We start from the raw sequence: 25137 nt of genomic DNA, 5'->3' as shown, positions 1-25137 counted from the left end.
ATCAGCAGCCTCTTTAATAAGCACCATTTGTTGAAAATGATATCTTTTTTTTCCCAATGGGAGAATGTGGTTTATTTGCCAAAGATCAGATGACCATAGGTATATGGGATCATTTCTGGGTATTCAATTCTCTTCCATTGATCCACCAGTCTTTCTTTGCACCAATACCATGCTGTTTTGTCACTATTTCTTTGAAGTAGTGCTTGATATCAGGGATAGTGATTCACCCAGAAGTTAATTTATTGTTAGCGATAATTTTCTCTATCCTGGGTTTTTGTTATTCAAGATAAAGTTGAGAATTTCTCTGCTTATGTTTCTGATGAATTGAGTTTGAACTTATTATGGGGATTGCATTGAATTTGTAGATTGCTTTTGATAAAATGGCTACTTTTTCTATGTTATTCCTGCTGATCCATGAGCATGGGAGATTTTTTTCCATCTTCTAAGATCTTCTTTGATTTATTGAACTATTAGCTATTCTGATTCTAATTCTAATTAGGTATGCATTTTTCTGTCTTAGGAAACATCAGATATTAAATATACAAACAAACCACATTTAGAATGTCAGCGTAGACCTAAAATATAATTGAATATATAAGGGATATATAAGAAAAATGAATTATTGCTGAGGATTACAAATAGTGTAGAAATGAAATATTCCTAAATGTTTTTTTCTCTTCAAAAGTATATACATTCTTTAGTTTTAAAATATACTCTTATCCTCCTTGTTCCTCAGAATGTACACCACAGTCTTCAGCATGATGAAAAACATAATGTATAACCAGATGCAATCTTGTCTGTGTCAGTTGAATAACTGGAGCTGAGCTGCAAATACAAAGAGATGACAATTCCTAGAAAATAGGTATTGTAGTGAAGTGGGAGGCACAGGTAGAAATAGCCTTGTCATGTCCATCAACTGTGTACATTCTTAGGAGAGTAATAAAACTAAATATGTAAGATATCAACACGGCTATGATATCCAAAGGATATGAAAACTTACTACATATCAAGAATTAGCACATCAATATGCACATCAGAGCAAAAGGGAACCATGACTCCTGGAATATCAAAAAATATATGATGGATCACACTGTGCTCACAGAGAGAGTGAATACAACTCTAGTGTAGGTGGAAGCATTTAAAAGTCCTAAAGCATAGCAGCTTATGAACAGCCATATGCACACCCCTGTTGTCATGATGGTGGCATACATAGCATTTGTGTGCCTTTGAGACTAACAACTAATTTTCTACACTGTCAAAGACAATGAAACAGAAAACCTGAGTAGCACAGCAATTGTAGGACATGACATTGTTTCAAGTAAAAAGCTCAGCAATCACTTTTGGTGTAACATTTGAATATAGTTAAGGTTCAAAAAGAGACAGGTTAGATTAAAATAAAAGTTCATTGGAGGTGTAAAGCTGAGAGTACAGAAAAATCAACAGGATCATCCCTCAGTTTTCCCACCAGGATGATAATGTATATCAGAAGATAGTTATAATGAGGGGAAGGTGTAGGACTGGCACATTGGTGAATCCTATCAGGAATGTGTTACTTCTGTCTTGTTCTCTATCCAGGTTACTGGAGATCATTGGATGTTCTGGGACCATGAGAACAAGAAAAGGTGATTGAAAAGAGTATAGAAACCACTGAGTTAAGATTTGCAATTTGAGCTTACTCAAAGAAAGCCAGGCAGGCAGCATACACTAGCTAAGGCCTCCAACACATTTACAGTAGAAGACGCCCAGGTCTGGATTCAGTCAGAGAAGATGCACCTGACCATCAAGAGACTTGAGGTTCCAGGAAGTTTAGAGGTCATGTGGGGTGGGTGGGGTGAGGACTGCTTATCTTGAGGTTCTATCTCTCCTAGGGGCTCTTGGCTACTCTGCTGGCCTGTAAGCAGCTCAAGCACACTTCCCTGCCATTCTTCCCTGATTTCACTCAGTGTTTTCCTGAGATGTTGACACCACGCCTGTCATTACATCCAAATTCCCAATGCTTCCCTCTACCACACACTCTCTTGAACTCAATTAAGTCACCACATGAAAGAACACAGCACAAGATAACCTCTGTCAAATTGATAGGATATAATTTGTCAGAGCTGACCCAGTCCCACAGCTCTCTGTATTTAAATCCCATAGGGGAGAGAGCTAGACTCTAAAACCTGTGATTCTAAGAGCTCAGTATAGAGCACCACTTCTGCTCACATTCCTCGCCCAAGAGAAACTGACATAGAGCCTCTAGAATCATGAACCTAAGAGTAGTCAGGGACAGGATCTTTCCAGTCTCTGTCTGCACCCAGAGCTGAAAGGCAGTCTCCAGGAGCTCTGATACACCTGTGCGCAGAGGTAAGACAATCACTTGTGTTTTGAGGGACCTGCCTGGAGCCCCCAGGACGCAGGAACCCAAGAGCACTCTGGGGCAAAATCCTTCCAGTTTCTGCCTGTGCTCTGAGCTTACAAGGTGACACAACCCTCTGTACCAAGAACCCACAGGAAGAGAGCTGCTCTCCAGGAGTGCTGACACATAAGCTTACAGGAGGGTCAAGCCACTGTCAGAGACAGCAAGACCAGCTAACACCAGGGAGAATCAGATGGCTAGATGCTAAGGCAAGGACATAAGTAACAGAAGCCAGGGCTAGGCGGCATCATCAGAACCAAGTCCCCCAAACACAGCAAGCCATGGATATCCCAAAACATTGGAAAAGAAAAAAAATTGATTTAAAATCAGATCTCAGGATGATGACAGAAGACTTTAAGAAGGACATGAATAACTTTCGTAAAGAAATACAGTACAACACAGGTCAACAAGTAGAAGCAGTTAAAGAGGAAACACAAAAGTCCCTTAAAGAATTATATGAAAACACCACCAAACAGGTGAAGGAATTGTACAAAACCATCTAGGATCTAAAAGTGGAAATAGAAACAATAAAGAAATCACAAAGGGAGACAACCCTGAAGATAGAAATTCTAGGAAACAGAACAGGCAACATAGACCCATGCATCACCTACAGAATACAAGAGCTAGAGGACACAATATCATGGGCAGAAGATACCATAGAAAAAATTGACACAACTGTCAAAGAAAATGTAAAACACAAAAAGTCCCTCACCCAAAACATCCAGGAAATCCACGACACAATGAGAGGATCAAACCTACGGATAATAGGTATAGAAGAGAACAAAGATTCCCAGCTTTAAAGGCCAGTAAATATCTTCAAAAATTATAGAAGAAAACTTCCCTAATCTAAAGAAAGAGATGCCCATCCTCACAATTCCACTAATAATAAACCTCATAAACAACTTCAGCAAAATAGTTGAGTTTAAAATTAATTCAAACAGATCATTGGCCTTCCTCTCCTCAAAGGATAAACTGTCTGAGAGAAAAATTAGGGAAATGACACCTTTCACAATAGTCACAAATAAAATAAAATACCTCGTTGTGACTAACCATGCAAGTGAAAGATCTGTATGACAAGAAGTTCAAGTCTCTGAAGAAAGAAATTGAAGATCTCAGAAGATGGAAACACCTCCCCTGCTTATGTGTGGGGAGCTGACTTGCCTGAGACCCCAACATTGAGCTAATTAGGACAGACAAATTACATATGAAAGTTAATCTAAAGCACAAGCTCAGTGGAAAAAGACCCAATGTCCTAGCTAAGCTTACGGAAGTGCTGATACAAATCTGGTGGTCAGTGTTGCTTAGTAACAGGCTTCTCAAGTGGAGGCTTGTGACCTTTTCTTGGGAGCTAGCCTCCTACAGACCTAAGGCTTGTGACTTTTGCAAAGAGCCAGCTTCCTACAGAGCCCTACAGACTTAGAGCTTTTGACTTTTTCCGAGAACCAATTTCCTACAGACCCAGGGCTTGTTACCTTTGCTAGGAGCCAGCTTCTTACCTGACCTAGGCCAACATTCTGTAGGTGTTAGCCACTTACCTTATTGGCTAGTACATCAAGGTCTCCCGACCCCCTGAGGATTTCCTCCTCCCCTAGCCTTGTTATAATATAACCAAAGCTTGCAAGAATTAAAATTGTCACCTTGATCAGACTCTTGTCTTGGCATACTTCTTCATGTCTTTTGTTCCCTATTCTCTTCCAGATACCTTTTAGACCCTCATTGACTATACTGCAGATTGGGACAACTGGCACCCAACATGGGGCTGTTTGGGGGGTCTCCTGGTAGGGAACATTATCCCTCATGTACAGACAGGCCTGTCTTGCTTCTTCCTCAGAGCCTTTGCCCCCACCCCCTCTGGCTTCCATGGGCAGCCCAACCTCGGTTTAGCCACTTGGTGTGTTTCTCTTCAGATAACACAGATCTCACTGGTGAATGACAGGACAAGCATTCTACAGTCACCTTTTGTGACAGGACTCCATTCTCTTCCAGGCACCCTCTGAACTGTCCTGCAGGATGGGACACTCAAGAGTTGGCATGATTAATATAGTAAAAATGGTCTTTTTGCCAAAAGCAATCTACAGATTCAATGCAATCCCCATCAAATTTCCAACTCAATTGTTCATAGAGATAGGAATTCAATTTGTAAATTCATCTGGAATAACAAATATCCTAGAATAGTTGAAACTATCTCAACAATAACAGAACTTCTAGGGGAATGACCATACCTGACCTCAAGCTATATTACAGAGAAATGGTGATAAAAAACTGTATGGTATTGGTACAAAAACAGGAAGGTGGATCAATGGAATATAATTGGAGACCCAGAAATGAACCGACATACCTATGGTCATTTGATCTTTGACAAAGGAACTAAAACCATCCAGTGGAAAAAATATAGCATTTTCAACACATGGTTCTGGTTCAACTGTCAGTTAGCATATAGAAGAATGCAAATCAACCAATTATTATCATCCTAGACAAAGCTTAAGTCCAAGTGAATAAAGGACCTACACATAAAACCAGATACACTCAAAGTAAAAAAAGAAAAAGTAGGGAAGAGCCTCAAACACATGGGCATTGGAGAAAATTGCGTGAACAAAACACCAAGGCTTATTCTCCAAGATCATGAATCAACAAATGGGACCTCATAAAACTGCAAAGCTTCTGTAAGGCAAAGGACATTGATTGTCATTAGGAAAAAAACAGCAACCAAATGATTAGAAAAATATCTTTACCAATCCTGATAGAGGACTTATAGCTAATATGTACAAAGAACTCAAGAAGTTAGACTCCAAGATCCAAATATCCCTATTAAAAATAGGATACAGAGCTACACAAAGAATTCTCAGCTGAGGAATATCAAAAGGGTGAGAAGTACCTAAAGAAATGTTTGGGGTTGGGGATTTAGCTCAGTGGTAGAGCGCTTGCCTAGCAAGCACAAGGCCCTGAGTTCAGTCCCCAGCTCTGGAAAAAAGAAAAGAAAAGAAAAGAAAAAAAAAGAAATGTTGAACTCCCTTAGTCATGAGGGAAATGCAAATAAAACAGCCCTGAGATTCCACCTTACATAAATCAGAATGCCTAAGATCAAAATCTCAGGTGACAACAGATGCTGCAGAAGATGTGGAAAAAAAGTAATACTCCTCCATTGTTGGTGGGATTGCAAGTTGGTACAATACTTCTGGAAATCATTCTGGACATTCATCAGAAATTTGGACATTGTACTAACTGAGGACCCAGATATTCCTCTCCTGGGCATATTCCCAAATGAATCTCTGACATACAACAAAGATATGTGCTCCACTATGTTCATAGCAGCCTTATTTATAATAGTCAGATACTGGAAACAACCTAGGTGTCCTTCAACAATGGAATGGATACAGAAAATGTTTTGCATCTGCACAATGGAGTACTACCCAGCTATCAAGAATAATAACTTGATTAAATTTATAGGCAAATGGATAGGACTAGAAAATATCATTCTGAGTGATTTACAGATAAATGAAATTATCTAAATTAGTGAGGAATCATGAGATTTTTTTTACTTTTTATAAATGTTTATAAATTATAATTGTCAAGTTTGCTCCTTGACAATCTTACTGTGTTATGCTATGTCTTTTATGCTCTCATCCCAATCTTAAATGTCTGCATTTTAACTGACCTCCACCCATGATGTTGGGAATTCATAACCAGGACTACATATATAGCCTGAGGTTTTCAACTATTCTGTATTACCTGGTGGACTCAATAGCATGTACACAACTGAAGGATGTGATTGTGTCTCAACCATAGTCTGGCAATGGCTAACAGTTCAAGGATGTGGAGAGCTCGGTGAGCCCCTCCTCTTGGCATAATTGACTTTGACAGGCCTAGTTCAACACAAGCAAGTCCAAAGAAGCAGAAGTTTCTGAAAAATCATAATTTCAATGGCTGTGTCATTCTCCCAGCACTTTTAACAGCCTTAAGTGTCTGTATTCATCACCATTCATACCAAAAAGGAAAGTCTCTGAATAAGGCTAGGAGTAGAATTTTTCTATGGTTAAAGCTGAGGTATAGTGTTTTTCTTCTTATGTAACATAAATATTCAGAAAGTAGTTTGGTACCATGTCAATTTAGATAAAAACATTAGTAGTATGTGTACCTACCCAGCCATATCTCAGGATATAAGATTTCCTCAACCACAATACTTTTTTTTACTGGAAGTACTGGCTTTATCTTCCATCTTGTAGACTAGACCTCAAATCAAGAGGACTGCTGGTTGCTCTCATAATGAGTCCATATTGCCTGTGAGATTAGTATTATAGTTCACAATAAGTTATGTATTTCATATAAGGTTCACAGCTGGATAAGATCATTGAAAACTTTTTTTCTCACAACAGCATTTCTAACACCTTCTGGCACCTTCTGGGACTGCAAAAGTTTAGGTAAGTGATAGGTTCTTTCTACCTTGCAATATATTTTAAGACTACCTTCAGCTATACAAATTATCAACTATTTAAACTGGGTAACAGAAGAATGACAAAAATCTGTATTGTTTTGACTGCCTCCACAGACTCTTACCAACAACTCATAAGACAACATTCCAAAAATCAGTAGTGTGATTTTTGTAACTCAAAACCTTTTAGTATTTTACTATTTAGTATCATAGGATATTTACAGTCTTATGCATCTTACTTTTGCATTATATGCTCTCACTGGCTTATAAAGAAAAAGGTTTTGTTATAAGAACAATTTTTATATTGTTGTTAGGAATTGTGTTAAGTTTAGTAAATTTGAAGTTTTAGGTTCACTTCTAATAGCCATAAATTAATAAGCAGTAAATAGTTATAGATTTTTTTTCAGTACCAGGGTCTGACAGCAGGTACTTTCCATTGGTTTGGCTGGGGAGCTTGGGAATACCTCATCTACATGTGGGAAGTATAGGTCAGGGTCTGATAGTAGGTATTTCCTATTGGCTTCACCTGAGAGCTTGGAAATGCCTTATCTACATGCCAGAGGGCATTGTCCTGCTTCTACATGATTGATGGCCACAAGCCTCTCTACAGGGGTGTGGAGGGCCTGTATCTATGGGAGAGTGTCTGGCCTCTTGGGAGTTTAGGGAAATGACTCCTGTTCTTTTAGTGTCACTGAAGTTTCAATCTTGTCTCAACTCGGAACCAGGATACCTTTCATATCCTGCTATCCCTCACAGTCCTAATAGATACACATACAAAATTTTCCAGCACATAAGTCTCAGAATACATTGCTGAAGAGAATGTGAAATCACTGTAAGAACCAGAGTATCAGGGAGTTTGCTATGACACTCTGGCTCCTAGTAAAATCAGAAAATATACCAATAATTCCGATCAACATGATTGGCCAATGGATATGCCAAAGTGAAGAGAGAAAAACCCATAAGGCCTCAAGGCTAAACAAAGTTCTATAGCAACTGCAAAAAGCTGAAAGAGAAGTAGATTTCCAAAAACACAAAAACAAAAACAAAAAAAACAAAAACAAACAAACAAAAACCAAAAACATAACAATTAGAAACTCTGGTTATATTTCAGAATATATATGCATAAAGATGCACGCGTATACTAGGAATAACAATTAGTGATAAAGAAGGCTATAAATTTGATAGTGAGGAAGGGTATATTTGAGAATTTAGATGGAGGAAAACCGAGGGATAAATGTTGCAATTATTGTATACTATCTAAAAGAAAAACCACAAAAGAATTCTAAAAATAGTATACATTTTCAAGTGACCTTATAAAAAGTATTTTATTTATTTACATTTCTGTAGGGAGCGGCACATATAGATAAAAGATGGCGCTGACATCTGGTGGTCGTTTGTGGTTAACACCCACAAAGCACATGTCCTTGGCATTTCTCTGGCAGCTTCAGGCTGGAGTGATATTCATGCTAATGAGGTATTTCATGCTCCACCAATCCCTAGAGGACAAGTATATAGCCATAGCCTGTCTTGTATATAAGGCTAGTGCCTTTGTTCCTCGGGGTCCCCTGTATCAAGAATGAGGTGTTCCTGCAATAAAGGCTGTTGAGAGGAATCCAATGGTGTTGCGTCTTCCTTGCTGGATGAGGTGGGCATTGCAACTGGTGGACATGTACGGAGACCTGTGGACATCCCTCATGGATTCAGAATTCTTCAGCTTCAGGATGGCAAGATCGGTAAGTTCCCAGAAGGGGCAATAAAGCTCCTGGATAAGGGACTATAAAGCTCCCGGGTAAAGGGACTATAAAATTCCCTAATAGGGACAATAAGGCTCTCTGGAGTAAGCAGAGACGATGAAAGCCTTGGTTTAGAGGCAAAAAGGTTTGTGGAACACAGCAATGTTGTTTTCCCCAATTGATCCTCTGTGGGTTGGACTAGCACTTTTGCCTTTTACCCTTTTTGTGTGGTGGTGTTGTTACTGTTTGAATTACCACCGTCCAGGACACAAGTGCATTTGCTGGGAAGAGCCCACTAATGATGAGCTACAAGACGGTGTGTAAATAAACATGCCACCTCGCCCTGCTCGTAAATTGATCGTAAATAAGCTCGTAAAGCATGGGAAACTCACACTCCACTCCACTCCTGTCAGCTCTTCAGGAGCTTCTTGGTCAGTGTAAGCTTAAAATCGAAAAGAAAACCCTGTTGAGTTTTCTTGTTGAATGTGATCGTTGTGCTCCATGGTTTATAGTGTCAGGATCTCTTACTTTAAGAGCATGGGACAAGTTAGGAAAAGATCTGGATATGGAAACAACAGAGGGCAAGCTTAAACCAGGGACAAAGCCGCTTTGGTGAATGGTCCGTGCCTGCTTAGAAGATAAATGATGTGAAGAAGCTGTTAGGACAGGTCACAAAATCCTTATAGAGCAACAAGAAACTATGTCAGAGGGAGAGAACGTTTTGAAGGAAAGAAATAAAAGAAAGGGAGAAAAGGGAGTAAAAGAAAAGACAGAAAAAAACAAGGAGAGGATAGAGAAAGACAAGAGTAATAGTCTGGACCTAGAGACAAAGAAAATATATCCCTCTTTAAAGGCATTGACCTTGGGAATGTCTAGTAACTCAGAGCTTAGTGAGAATAATTTGGCAGACCTTGAGGAAGAAACCGCTCATAAATAAAAGTTCCCCAGATAAGGACTCCAGCTATGGAGCAAGTGTAGTGAGTAGGAAATTTAATTTTATGGACCCCGCTCTCATGGCGGTGTGTTGGTTGATAGCCAACATTATTTTTTTGAAGCATAGTGTTTTATCTGTGCTCGTGCTCGCAGCCCACACAGTAGTGGGGAGCGAATCTAGCTGCAGATCCCTGGCAGTGAGCATGGGGACTTCTCAGTCTCACCCAATTTTTCTGGCTCTTCAAGAGCTGTTTGAAAGAAAAAGGCTTAAGATGAAAAGAAGCACTATTGAGAGATTTCTTAGTGAGTGCGATGCCATTGCACCTTGGTTCACTGTCTCTGGGAATCTCACGGTGGACAGCTTGGATAAGCTGGGGAAGGATTTAGATTTTGCTTGGGAGCAAGGAATCTTAAAGGTGGAGTTTCAGCCAGTATGGCACTTAGTGCGTAGCTGCCTAGAAGATCAGAAATGCTGTCAGCAGGCTATAAAAAAGGGACAGGCTGTGTTAGAAATGCTGCAGGAGGAATGATCTGAAAAGACTGAGAGTGAGGCAGGGAAGACTCTAAGGAAAACAAGAACAAGAAAGGAATTTATCCATACCTCAAAGAACAAGATCAGAGCAAAAAAAAATTCCAGTTGCTGGCTTTAGTGGCCTGACCTTCAACACTTGCTCACACAAGGAGAGTGTTCATTAAGACAAGTTCTTTAAGGGAGCCTGCCTTATCTGCTGGCCTTATTCCAAGAGAGGAGTTGATCGCCAACATTAAGTTACCTTTTCCATTGCTCATCATTAACATGGAGAGTGCCTTTGATTTTATCCCCTCAGCAGCCAGTTCCTGCCTCTATGGTCAAAATGCCCCAGGCTTGGGGACACGGGAGCCCCTGAAGTAGTTTCAGAAAAAGTTTATAACAGACTGTGAGTAACTTTGTTTTGCCAGACAGAACAGGCTTTACTCTAAGATGATAAGAGGAGAAAGTCTTGGCACCAGCTCTTCAGCTTACTCCAATTAGAGGCTGTGACCAAGGTCAAGATTAATGTTTTCTTTTCCATGGCCTTTTAGCCCACTGAGACAGTTTTGATAAAGGGCTGCTACTGAGGTCCTGAAATTCCCAGGTGAACTGGTTACAATGCTTTTGTCAGCCACTTACGAAAAGATCATTTAAAAAACATTAAATGACTTTCAAAAATTACTAGGAAGCATAAATTGGATTTGACCCTATATTAAAATGCCCAATGTAGATTTACAACCACTCTATGAGATCCTGAAAGGGGATTCTCAGCTTACTTCACCCCGTGCTTTAACCAAGGAAGCATGATTATCCTTAAGGAAAGTAGAAGAAAGACTGGAAAAGGCAATGCTAAGAAGGTACAAGGAAAAGGAGGATCTTTTTTTGTGTATACTGAGAACCTTTCGTCAGCCTACAGGAATGCTATGGCAACAAGGACAACTTCTGTGGATTTATCCTCATATTTTTCCTAATAAGAACCTTGAACATTACCCTTCTGCCATTGCACAGCTTGCTATGTTAGGTGTAAAATCTTGCATTCAGCATTTTGGTATTGTACCCAAGAAATTTATTATACCTTACACTACAGCTCAGATGGAAACATTGTGTGCCCTGATAGATGATTGGGCCATATTACGCTATAGTTTTGATGGAGAGTTTGACAATCATTATCCTAAGGATCCTTCGTTACAATTTTTTACTGAACATCCAGTGATTTTTCCTAAGGTCACTGCCTCAGAGCCTTTGTCTGGAGCATTAGATATTTATACAGATGGCTCCAAAAGAGGTGTAGGTGCCTATATGGTTGATTCTCAAGAACCAGTATTAATTCAATGCAGTCCAGGCACCCCCCAAATTACAGAATGTAAAATTGTATTGGAAGTTTTTAAAAGATTTCATGATTCTTTTAATTTAATTTCTGATTCTGCTGATGTAGTTAATGCTGTGCACTCACTTGAAATTGCAGGGCCAATTAGGTCAACTAGTACTGTATGTCAAATTCTTTTAGAATTACAAAAATTGATTTGGGCCAGAAAAAATAAATTTTTCCTACAACATATTCAAGCTCATACTAATTTGCCTGGTCCCATGGCCAGCAATAACGCCCTGGTGGATGCTAGTACTCGTAGAGAGTTTATTTTTCATGCAGCTCCGGTTGATCTCACTAGAGAATTTCATCAAAAGCTTCATGTTCCTGCCTTCACTCTTCAACAAAAATTTAAAATCTCTAGAGCTACAGCTCGTGATGTGGTATTACGTTGCCAGAATTGTGTTCAATTTCACCACCCTCCTGAGGTGGGAATTAACCCTCATGCTCTGATTCCGCTAAAACTTTGGCAGATGAATGTTACACACATATCTCACTTTGGAAATTTAAAATATGCTCATGTTTCTGTTGATACCGGTATTATACACACTACTCTGATGACTGGTGAAAAGGCTCATAATGCCATTAGTCATTGCTTAGAGGCGTGGGCAGCCTCGGAAAAGACTGATACTCTCAAGACAGACAATGGGCCTGACTACACTGCAAAGTGCTTTCAGGCATTTTGCCAAACAATGCAGCTCAAGCATACTACTGGATTACCATACAATCCCCAAGGTCAAGGAATTGTGGAAAGAGCACATCCTACCTTAAAAGAGCTTATACAAAAACAAAAAGAGGGGATTGCCAGTGGCCAAACACCAAAAGAACAACTTTCTTTAGCTTTATTTACTCTAAATTTCTTAATTTTGGATGTGCATGGCCGCTCTGCTGCGGATCACCATGCTGCTACTAAACCTATGACTAATGTAGAAGTAAAGTGGAAGGATGTTTTAACTGGTGAATGGCGTGGCCCAGATCCCATAATTTCGAGATCTAGGGGAGCTGTTTGTGTTTTTTCACAGAATCAAGACAATCCAATTTGGGTGCCTGAACGTTTGACTCGCAAACTACCTCCTGCTACTCCTGACAATGGAACTACACACTCTATTATTGCTGGAATGATAATCAGCAATGAATTAATGAATCAGGTTGATTCACTCAACCTGTGGGCTGTTGCCAGATCCTGGCCAGTACTTATGCCAGTTAATAACAATTCTACTGTCTTGCCAACCTTTTTCTCCACCTCCTGTTTGCGTGATGTTCCTTGTATGGTGCCTAATGGAGAATTGCCCCAACGGTATACTGCCACTAATCTTTCTTTATTACATACATTATGTTTTACTCTTTTTTTTTATTAACTTGAGTATTTCTTATATACATTTCGAGTGTTATTCCCTTTCCCAGTTTCCAGGCAAACATCCCCCTCCCCCCTCCCCTTTCTTATCGGTGTTCCCTTCCCCACACTCCCCCCATTGTCCCCCTCCCCCCAACAGTCTAGTTCACTGGGGGTTCAGTCTTAGCAGGACCCAGGGCATCCCCTTCCACTGGTGCTCTTACTAGGATATTCATTGCTACCTATGAGGTCAGAGTCCAGGGTCAGTCCATGTATAGTCTTTAGGTAGTGGCTTAGTCCCTGGAAGCTCTGGTTGCTTGGCATTGTTGTTCATATGGGGACTCGAGCCCCTTCAAGCTCTTCCAGTTCTTTCTCTGATTCCTTCAACGGGGGTTCTATTCGCAGTTCAGTGGTTTGCTGCTGGCATTCGCCTCTATATTTGCTGTATTCTGGCTGTGTCTCTCAGGAGCGATCTACATCCGGCTCCTGTCGGTCTGCACTTCTTTGCTTCATCCATCTTGTCTAATTGGGTGGCTGTATATGTATGGGCCACATGTGGGGCAGGCTCTGAATGGGTGTTCCTTCAGTCTCTGTTTTAATCTTTGCCTCTCCCTTCCCTGCCAAGGGTATTCTTTTTCCTCATTTAAAGAAGGAGTGAAGCATTCACATTTTGATCATCCGTCTTGAGTTTCGTTTGTTCTAGGGATCTAGGGTAATTCAAGCATTTGGGCTAATAGCCACTTATCAATGAGTGCATACCATGTATGTCTTTCTGTGATTGGGTTAGCTCACTCAGGATGATATTTTCCAGTTCCAACCATTTGCCTACGAATTTCATAAACTCGTTGTTTTTGATAGCTGAGTAATATTCCATTGCGTAGATGTACCACATTTTCTGTATCCATTCCTCTGTTGAAGGGCATCTGGGTTCTTTCCATTTTCTGGCTATTATAAATAAGGCTGCGATGAACATAGTGGAGCACGTGTCTCTTTTATATGTTGAGGCATCTTTTGGGTATATGCCCAAGAGAGGTATAGCTGGATCCTCAGGCAGTTCAATGTCCAATTTTCTGAGGAACCTCCAGACTGATTTCCAGAATGGTTTTACGAGTCTGCAATCGCACCAACAATGGAGGAGTGTTCCTCTTTCTCCACATCCTCGCCAGCATCTGCTGTCACCTGAGTTTTTGATCTTAGCCAATCGCACTGGTGTGAGGTGAAATATCAGGGTTGTTTTGATTTGCATTTCCCTTATGACTAAAGATGTTGAACATTTCTTTAGGTGTTTCTCAGCCATTCGGCATTCCTCAGCTGTGAATTCTTTGTTTACCTCTGAACCCCATTTTTTAATAGGGTTATTTGTTTCCCTGCGGTCTAACTTCTTGAGTTCTTTGTATATTTTGGATATAAGGCCTCTATCTGTTGTAGGATTGGTAAAGATCTTTTCCCAATCTGTTGGTTGCGGTTTTGTCCTAACCACAGTTTGCCTTACAGAAGCTTTGCAGTTTTATGAGATCCCATTTGTCGATTCTTGATCTTAGAGCATGAGCCATTGGTGTTTTGTTCAGGAAATTTTTTCCAGTGCCCATGTGTTCCAGATGCTTCCCTAGTTTTTCTTCTATTAGTTGGAGTGTGTCTGGTTTGATGTGGAGGTCCTTGATCCACTTGGACTTAAGCTTTGTACAGGGTGATAAGCATGCATCGATCTGCATTCTTCTACATGTTGCCCTCCAGTTGAACCAGCACCATTTGCTGAAAATGCTATCTTTTTTCCATTGGATGGTTTTGGCTCCTTTGTTCAAAATCAAGTGACCATAGGTGTGTGGGTTCATTTCTGGGTCTTCAATTCTATTCCATTGGTCTATCTGTCTGTCTCTGTACCAATACCATGCAGTTTTTATCACTATTGCTCTGTAATACTGCTTGAGTTCAGGGATAGTGATTCCCCCTGAAGTTCTTTTATTGTTGAGGATAGCTTTAGCTATCCTGGGTTTTTTGTTATTCCAGATGAATTTGCAAATTGTTCTGTCTAACTCTTTGAAGAATTGGATTGGTATTTTGATGGGGATTGCATTGAATCTGTAGATTGCTTTTGGTAAAATGGCCATTTTTACTATATTAATCCTGCCAATCCATGAGCATGGGAGATCTTTCCATCTTCTGAGGTCTTCTTCAATTTCTTTCCTCAGTGTCTTGAAGTTCTTATTGTACAGATCTTTTACTTGCTTGGTTAAAGTCACACCGAGGTACTTTATATTATTTGGGTCTATTATGAAGGGTGTCGTTTCCCTAATTTCTTTCTCGGCTTGTTTCTCTTTTGTATAGAGGAAGGCAACTGATTTATTTGAGTTAATTTTATACCCAGCCACTTTGCTGAAGTTGTTTATCAGCTTTAGTAGTTCTCTGGTGCAACTTTTGGGATCACTTAAATATACTATCATGTCATCTGCAAATAGTGATATTTTGACCTCTTCTTTTCCGATCTGTATCCCTTTGATCTCCTTTTGTTGTCTGATTGCTCTGGCTAGAACTTCAAGAACTATATTGAATAAGTAGGGAGAGAGTGGGCAGCCTTGTCTAGTCCCTGATTTTAGTGGGATTGCTTCAAGTTTCTCTCCATTTAGTTTAATGTTAGCAACTGGTTTGCTGTATATGGCTTTTACTATGTTTAGGTATGGGCCTTGAATTCCTATTCTTTCCAGGACTTTTATCATGAAGGGGTGTTGAATTTTGTCAAATGCTTTCTCAGCATCTAATGAAATGATCATGTGCTTCTGTTCTTTCAGTTTGTTTATATGATGGATCACGTTGATGGTTTTCCGTATATTAAACCATCCCTGCATGCCTGGGATGAAGCCTACTTGATCATGGTGGATGATTGTTTTGATGTGCTCTTGAATTCGGTTTGCCAGAATTTTATTGAGTATTTTTGCGTCGATATTCATAAGTGAAATTGGTCTGAAGTTCTCTTTCTTTGTTGTGTCTTTGTGTGGTTTAGGTATAAGAGTAATTGTGGCTTCGTAGAAGGAATTCGGTAGGGCTCCATCTGTTTCAATTTTGTGGAATAGTTTGGATAATATTGGTATGAGGTCTTCTATGAAGGTTTGATAGAATTCTGCACTAAACCCGTCTGGACCTGGGCTCTTTTTGGTTGGGAGACCTTTAATGACTGCTTCTATTTCCTTAGGAGTTATGGGGTTGTTTAACTGGTTTATCTGTTCCTGATTTAACCTCGATACCTGGTATCTGTCTAGGAAATTGTCCATTTCCTGAAGATTTTCAAATTTTGTTGAATATAGGTTTTTATAGTAAGATCTGATGATTTTTTGAATTTCCTCCGAATCTGTAGTTATGTCTCCCTTTTCATTTCTGATTTTGTTAATTTGGACACACTCTCTGTGTCCTCTCGTTAGTCTGGCTAAGGGTTTATCTATCTTGTTGATTTTCTCAAAGAACCAACTTTTGGTTCTGTTGATTCTTTCTATGGTCCTTTTTGTTTCTACTTGGTTGATTTCAGCTCTGAGTTTGATTATTTCCTGCCTTCTACTCCTCCTGGGTGTATTTGCTTCTTTTTGTTCTAGAGCTTTTAGGTGTGCTGTCAAGCTGCTGACATATGCTCTTTCCTGTTTCTTTCTGCAGGCACTCAGCGCTATGAGTTTTCCTCTTAGCACAGCTTTCATTGTGTCCCATAAGTTTGAGTATGTTGTATCTTCATTTTCATTAAATTCTAAAAAGTTTTTAATTTCTTTCTTTATTTCTTCCTTGACCAGGTTATCATTGAGTAGAGCATTGTTCAATTTCCACGTATATGTGGGCATTCTTCCCTTATTGTTATTGAAGACCAGTTTTAGGCCGTGGTGGTCCGATAGCACGCATGGGATTATTTCTATCTTTCTGTACCTGTTGAGGCCCGTTTTTTGACCAATTATATGGTCAATTTTGGAGAAAGTACCATGAGGAGCTGAGAAGAAGGTATATCCTTTTGCTTTAGGATAGAATGTTCTATAAATATCCGTTAAGTCCATTTGGCTCATGACTTCTCTTAGTCTGTCGACATCACTGTTTAACTTCTGTTTCCATGATCTGTCCATTGATGAGAGTGGGGTGTTGAAATCTCCCACTATTATTGTGTGAGGTGCAATGTGTGTTTTGAGCTTTAGTAAGGTTTCTTTTACGTATGTAGGTGCCCTTGTGTTTGGGGCATAGATATTTAGGATTGAGAGTTCATCTTGGTTGATTTTTCCTTTGATGAATATGAAGTGTCCTTCCTTATATTTTGATGACTTTTAGTTGAAAATTGATTTTATTTGATATTAGAATGGCTACTCCAGCTTGCTTCTTCTGACCATTTGCTTGGAAAGTTGTTTTCCAGCCTTTCACTCTGAGGTAGTGCCTGTCTTTGTCTCTGAGGTGTGTTTCCTGTAGGCAGCAGAATGCAGGGTCCTCGTTGCGTATCCAGTTTGTTAATCTATGTCTTTTTATTGGGGAGTTGAGGCCATTGATATTGAGAGATATTAAGGAATAGTGATTATTGCTTCCTGTTATATTCATATTTGGATGTGAGGTTATGTTTGTGTGCTTTTCTTCTCTTTGTTTTGTTGCCAAGACGATTAGTTTCTTGCTTCTTCTAGGGTATAGCTTGCCTCCTTATGTTGGGCTTTACCCTTTATTATCCTTTGTAGTGCTGGATTTGTAGAAAGATATTGTGTAAATTTGGTTTTGTCATGGAATATCTTGGTTTCTCCATCTATGTTAATTGAGAGTTTTGCAGGATACAGTAACCTGGGCTGGCATTTGTGTTCTCTTAGGGTCTGTATTACATCTGTCCAGGATCTTCTGGCCTTCATAGTTTCTGGCGAGAAGTCTGGTGTGATTCTGATAGGTCTGCCTTTATATGTTACTTGACCTTTTCCCCTTACTGCTTTTCATATTCCTTCTTTATTTTGTGCGTTTGGTGTTTTGACTATCATGTGACGGGAGGTGTTTCTTTTCTGGTCCAATCTGTTTGGAGTTCTGTAGGCTTCTTGTATGCCTATGGGTATCTCTTTTTTTAGGTTAGGGAAGTTTTCTTCTATGATTTTTTTGAAGATATTTACTGGTCCTATGAGCTGGTAGTCTTCACTCTCTTCTATACCTATTATCCTGAGGTTTGATCTTCTCATTGAGTCCTGGATTTCCTGTATGTTTTGGACCAGTAGCTTTTTCCGCTTTACATTATCTTTGACAGTTGAGTCAATGATTTCTATGGAATCTTCTGCTCCTGAGATTCTCTCTTCCATCTCTTGTATTCTGTTGGTGAAGCTTGTATCTACAGCTCCTTGTCTCTTCTTTTGGTTTTCTATATCCAGGGTTGTTTCCATGTGTTCTTTCTTGATTGCTTCTATTTCCATTTTTAATTCCTTCAACTGTTTGATTGTGTTTTCCTGGAATTCTTTCAGGGATTTTTGCGATTCCTCTCTGTAGGCTTTTACTTGTTTATTAATGTTTTCCTGTGCTTCCCTAAGTGTGTTCATGTCTTTCTTGAAGTCCTCCAGCATCATGATCAAATATGATTTTGAAACTAGATCTTGCTTTTCTGGTGTGTTTGGATATTCCATGTTTGTTTTGGTGGGAGAATTGGGCTCCGATGATGGCATGTAGTCTTGGTTTCTGTTGCTTGGGTTCCTGCGCTTGCCTCTCGCCATCAGATTATCTCTAGTGTTACTTTGTTCTGCTATTTCTGACAGTGGCTAGACTGTCCTATAAGCCTGTGTGTCAGGAGTGCTGTAGACCTGTTTTCCTCTCTTTCAGTCAGTTATGGGGACAGAGTGTTCTGCTTTCGGGCGTGTAGTTTTTCCTCTCTACAGGTCTTCAGCTGTTCCTGTGGGCCTGTGTCTTGAGTTCACCAGGCAGATTTCTTGCAGCAGAAAATTTGGTCTTACCTGTGGTCCCGAGGCTCAGGTTCGCTCGTGGGGTGCTGCCCAGGGGCTCTCTGCAGCGGCAGCAACCAGGAAGACCTGTGCCGCCCCTTCCGGGAGCTTCAGTGCACCAGGGTTCCAGATGGTCTTTGGCTTTTTCCTCTGGCGTCCGAGATGTGTGTGCAGGGAGCAGTCTCTTCTGGTTTCCCAGGCTTGTCTGCCTCTCTGAAGGTTTAGCTCTCCCTCCCACGGGATTTGGGTGCAGAGAACTGTTTATCCGGTCTGTTTCCTTCAGGGTCCGGTGGTGTCTCTGGCAGGTGTCCTGCTGCTCCTGGGCCCTCCCCCACGGGAGCCCAGAGGCCTTATACAGTTTCCTCTTGTGCCAGGGATGTGGGCAGGGGTGAGCAGTGTTGGTGGTCTCTTCCGCTCTGCAGCCTCAGGAGTGCCCACCTGACCAGGCGGTTGGGCCTCTCTCTCACCGGGTCTGGGAGTAGAGAGCTGCTGAGGGCCGGGATCCTCGGGTGTGGGCATTATGTTTTACTCTTAAAAATTCCTCCCAGCCTTGTATATGGCTGTGAAGGACCACATTGGCTAATTGGTTGGATCCTATGTGTGACAGTGCTATGGGCCCTGGGACCATCCTGGCTGCTTTGAGTCAAATTACCCAAGGAGCCTCTTCAGGCAGTGGAGACATATCAATCAATAATTCTGCTAAGTTGAACATTACAACTTTGATTAGGATGCATAATTGTAGTTTTCCATCACCCCTGGGGCAAGACAATCATATACTGGATAACTCTACCTGTCGTAGAGTCCTACCTACTTGCCCCCCATATCAAGCGTTTCCACCTAATTTTACCCCATGTCAGAGTGCATTCCATAGAGCAAAACAATTCCTACTGGGATTTGAATTTCCCCCTCCTCTTGGCAATGTACAATATGATCGGGGGAAAAATAAGACTGGCAAGCGTAATTTTTGGCCTTGGTATCAATGGGTATTACCAAATGAGCAGGGAGCATACACATCTCTAATTCCTTTTGCTCGATTATTAGGTGAAGACTTTACATTGTATAATATTTCAGCCACTAGAACAAATAATAAAACCAGTTTAGTAAATGTAAAGATTAATGGCCTTTTAGGAAATGATACTGCCGTTGGAGCTTCAGTATGTGTTAGACCACCTTTCTTCTTTCTGATAAGCACTAATGTAAGCGATAATGCTTTAAATTGTAATAACTCTGATGTAGTCTGCTATTTAGCTGAATGCTGGGATGGCACCAATGATACCACAGTGATGATCAAGATTCCCTCCTTTGTGCCAATCCCAGTAGAGGCCAACCCAGATAGCTTTCCTATACTTCATTTACTAAGAACCAAAAGGGATTTTGGTATTACGACAGCTATAATTTCGGCCCTTGTACTATCAGCCACTGCAGCAACAACAGCCTCGATTGCTATGACTAATCAAGTACAGACGGCTGAGACTATCAATCAGATTGTGGAAAGAACCACAGTGACATTAGAGATACAAGAAGAATTCAATGCCCACTTGGGATCTGGCTTTCTATTACCTAATCAACAAATGGATATAGTTCAAGAACAAATTGAAGCACTATATCATATGACACAGCTGTCCTGTGTTTCCTCCCTTAGAAGTTTATGCATTACTCCTTTGCAAGCTAACTTTTCTCAGTATTCTCAACAGAGCAAAGAAATCTCGAATTATCTGAAAGGAAACTGGTCCATGAAAGTGAAGCAATTATCGAGACAATTGCTGATGCATAGTGCTGTCCTTAACAACACTAGATTGGAACCCATCACGGTTGGAGATTTCACCTCATGGATTACCAATGCTTTCTCCTTTTTTAAAGAATGGGCTGGCATGTTTGCCTGGGGGGCCATTGTCCTTTTGGGATGTGGAGTATGTCTATGGCTTTTCTGCCATTTACAACGAGAATATGCCAGACACAAAGCGATTGTTTACCAGGCTATGGTCGCCATTGAAAGTGGTGCTTCTCCCAACATATGGCTGGCCTCTTTAAAAAATTAAGAGTTCTCCCTAGATCGTATTTTGTCACGGTCATGTGAAGCCATGCAACTTTCCTTGGGCTCGGACCAACCTAAGTCATGGGTCCGGTGGGGATAGGGTAACCCTACGACGGGGAAGACCGAGTGCCAGGAGGAACGACCTAAGACAGGAGCAATGGCAATATTGACATGACACCCTGATCTAGACCAGTAAATGACAGAGGTGGCTACACCCCGTTTGAACATACGAGCTAGTCTAATGCTCCTCTACCCAGTTTCTCCCCAAATAAACACACACATATAGCCCAGAACGGTGTGTTACAGCACAAGTTTATTTATTGCCATTGGGGTGCAGTCCTAACTGCAAGAGTGGCTCTCCATAGCTGAGCTGGGCACTCTGTGAGACATGTCTGATCGCTCTCAGACCACTACCTCCATCTAATGGCTTCTTTTTTTATAATACAAAAAGGGAGGAGTTGTAGGGAGCGGCACATATAGATAAAAGATGGCGCTGACATCTGGTGGTCGTTTGTGGTTAACACCCTCAAAGCACATGTCCTTGGCATTTCTCTGGCAGCTTCAGGCTGGAGTGATATTCATGCTAATGAGGTATTTCATGCTCCACCAATCCCTAGAGGACAAGTATATAGCCATAGCCTGTCTTGTATATAAGGCTGGTGCCTTTGTTCCTCGGGGTCCCCTGTATCAAGAATGAGGTGTTCCTGCAATAAAGGCTGTTGAGAAGAATCCAACGGTGTTGCGTCTTCCTTGCTGGACGAGGTGGGCATTGCACATTTCAGCCATCACCCCACCCTGTCCTCACTTCCACAGTTACTCATCCAATTCTTCCTCCCCTTGACCTCCTACAGGATGCTCCCCTGCAGTTCACCACAAAGCTTCCCCCTTTCCGGGGTCCACAAGGATTAGACACATCTTCTCCGACTGAGGACAGACCAGGGTACTCTCTCCTATATACATGCTAGTGGCCATAGATCAGCCCGCATTTGCTGTTTGGTTGGTGGCTCAATCTCTGAGAGCTCCCAGTGATCCAGATTTGTTGAGACTTCTGGTCTTCCGATGGGGATGATTCCATATTTAGCTTCTTCAGACACTCCTCTATTTCAATTATAAAGGTCCAGATTTTCAGTCCAATGATTGGGTGTTAATATCTGCATCTGTCTTAGTCAGCTGCTGGTAGGGCCTCTCAGCATACCCTCTGAGAATGGTAGACAGCCATGCTAGGTTCCTATCTATAAGCACCTCATAGCATCAGTAGCAGTGTCAGGATTCGGTGTGCTTTCTTCTGTCCCAGAAGAAATGGATTCCAAGTTGGGGGAGGGGGTCACTGAACATTTTTGTCACTGCACTTCTTTTAGACAAGAACAATTCTGGGTCAGAAATTTTTACTGTGAGTTGGTAACCATGTTACTCTACTTGATTCCTTGTCTATCTACTGGAGGTAGACTCTTTGAGTTCTCTATTCTGAATGTTGGCCATTTGGCTAAGTTCACCCACATTGTGTTCAGTCCTGAGAGTTTGTCATCTAATAGGTCACTGGTACTTTCTAGAGTGTCCCCATCTGCCTCTGACCCCACAAGCCTCCATATATCCATTCATTCTTCTGGTCCTCTGGGCTTCTCTCCTGGTTAGCTAATACTTCTCTGTTCTATTTTTCCCTATCCCTAATTAAACCTCAATTATCTCTAGTATATTATTGTTGCTATAATAGATTGTATGGATCATTAGTATACGTTATATATGTTTTTTGAGTACTATACTCTTTTTGTTATGCAATCAGGGAAAACATTTATGTTTTCATTGCCTTCCCTATGTATTGTGTGGGCCATGGTTTGTTGCTCTTCTTATTTTCAAACTTATTTCATTTCTTTTGAATTTTTACACAATATTGTAGTTTGGGATGCTCTCTATAAGTATGCAGAGTACTTATATTAATCTATATTTCTGCCATAAATATGCAAGAGTTACCAATATTCATGTCTTTGATAGAGCAGTTTCTGTGTTAAGGTGACAAGCCACTTGTTGGAAAGACCATAACAGTGCCAGGATAATAGATGCATAACACTGTACCTAGACTTCACATAGGTTCTAGGGATCAAACTCATGAACTTATGTTTGTACAGCAAGCCATTTACCCACTAAAACATCTCTGAAGTGTTACAGATTTATTTTTCACAAGAAGTTCTTGAGATTAGAGACAATAAACTCCTTGTTTGAATCACTTTTTTAAATGAAGAGACAAGAAGGGTAGCCAAATGATTTCACTTGAGCTCAAATACCTGATAATGATGAAGGATAAGTATAATTAGTGTATGTCTGGGAGACTGAGAAAATGAGAACATAAGGGAGAAGAAAGTTGGTGATAAATCTCACTCAAACTTATTTCAAGAAGGAGGTAGCTCTTCTTTCCATGACTTTTGGCTCTGTCAAGGTGAGGCTTAATAAGTAAAAGGGTGCTAAGTACTGACATTACTTAAGTAAGTCCACTTCTTTTAAGTATCAGTATTAAATACACCCTCATTTTCTAACCATTAAATAAACACAAAATGTTTGCTATCTACATCTGTAAAATGAGCACAATTCACTGAAAATAAACTTAGACAAATGATAAATCTATGGTATAATTTACTGCAAAAATTCTGACATATATTCATATAAGTCTTCACAAGAAAATTATTAGTATATTTTATAACGGGCTTTTCATATACCTGCTTACATAAATTTGTATTGAAAACAAAGAAAAATATTATTCACAAAAGAATTTAATCTGATAATATAGTCAATTGGGTCTTTTTTCACAAGCTGACATAAAATTATTATAATCATTTCATGCATATTTTACTATTCTGGACAATTTCTTATCTTTTTGATAGTTAACACACTATTGTAAAGGTGAAGACATCACTTTAATTTCTTTTATTCAGTGTAGGGTAGGAAAATGCAATTCAGTATAAACTTAAGGTGAAAGGAATGGATTCATGTGTTTTGCATCTTCAAACGGGAAAACAAAAGCTTTAAACATTATTTTGACCTCAATACAATCTTTGTAAAAGCATTATTCACTTCTTTGTTCCTTACACTGCAGACCAGAGAGTTCAACATGGGGATGACCATTGTGTAGAACACAGATGCAATTTTGTCAGTGTCCATAGAGTGATTAGAGGTTGGCTGCAAGTACATGAATATTAGAGTCCCATAGAAAATTTAGACAATTATGAAGTGTGAGGTAGAAATAGAGAGAGCTTTGAGATATCCTGCAGCTCAATGCAACTTTAGTATATTAGTAAAAATGGACATATGGGATATTAAGATGAGTATAAGAGCAAAAAGGATATTGAAGCTGGCTACTGAAATAAGAACAGGTCATTAACATGTCTATCAGAACAAGCTACTATCATAATTGCTGGAATGTGACAGAAAAAATGATGGACCTAACTTATAGAAGGAGAGACTTAATGTATTCGCAGTATAGATGGAAGCATTCAGGAAGCCACAGATATAAAGACAATTACCCCCCAATTAACCACCCCAAACACACACACACACACACACACACACACACACGTGTTGTCATGGTGGTGGCATAATGTAGAGGCTTACACACTGCTGCATAGCAATTTAGGCCATTGAGACCAAAAGGTAGCTTTCCACATTGGCAAAGGTAGCAAAAAAGAATATCTGAGAGGCACAAGCATTGTAGGACATGATCTTGTCTCGTGTAAGAAATCCAGCCATTACCTTTGGAGTGACTGTTGAAGAGTAACAGAAATCCACTAAGGACAGGTTACTTAGAAAAATGTACATGGGGGTGTGGAGACAAGAGTTGAGGAGAATCAGCAGGATCATCCCCGAGTTCCCCACTAGAGTGATGATGTAGATGAGGAAGAAGGTGATGAAGAGAGGAAGCTGGAGTTGTGGGTCATTGTTGAGTCCCAGCAGGACAAACCATGTCATTTCTGTCACATTCTCCATCAATGATATCAATTAATCAACAGAAGCCCTTAATTTTTTGATAAATAAAAGAATAATTTAAGGAGTTAGAGAGATTTTTTGATGGCAATATACCCTGGCTCTCTATTGCAAATGAACCAGCACCTAGAAGGAAGCTCACAAATGTCTCTAGTTCAGTATCAGAGGATCTGTTAGCCCGCCAAGCATGAAGCATGCATTGTGCAAAGGCATACAAGTAGACAAAGCACATATAAATGGAGAAGTCATTTAAAGCAATCTTTAAGACCAGCAGATAGACAGGGCTCCCAGTAGAGGGATGGAACCACCCACCTAACTTTGAATTTTTTTGACCCAGAATTGTTCCCGTCTAAAAAAAATGTATGCACAAAAATGGAGCAGAGACTAAAGAAATGGGCAACCAGTGACAGGCCTAACTTGGGATCCATCACATGTGCAAGCACCAAATCATGACACTATTACTGATGCCATGTTGTGCTTACAGAAAGGAGGCTAGCATGACTGTCTGCTGAGAAGCTGTA

General features: G+C 40.3%; 2 pseudogenes; both read right to left on the bottom strand.

Annotated features, from left to right (window-relative positions):
- Positions 717-1590, bottom strand: Or5ay1-ps1 (olfactory receptor family 5 subfamily AY member 1, pseudogene 1; annotated as a pseudogene).
- On the bottom strand, positions 23669-24619 carry Or5b3l-ps1 (olfactory receptor family 5 subfamily B member 3 like, pseudogene 1; annotated as a pseudogene).
- Positions 24620-25137: the final 518 nt, after the last annotated feature.

This window comes from Rattus norvegicus, chromosome 1, assembly GCF_021556685.1.
Source record: "Rattus norvegicus strain SHRSP/BbbUtx chromosome 1, alternate assembly SHRSP_T2T, whole genome shotgun sequence".
Taxonomy (NCBI): domain Eukaryota; kingdom Metazoa; phylum Chordata; class Mammalia; order Rodentia; family Muridae; genus Rattus; species Rattus norvegicus.
The sequence above is the reverse complement of the archived record's forward strand: the minus strand, read 5'-3'. Positions and strand labels throughout refer to the sequence as shown.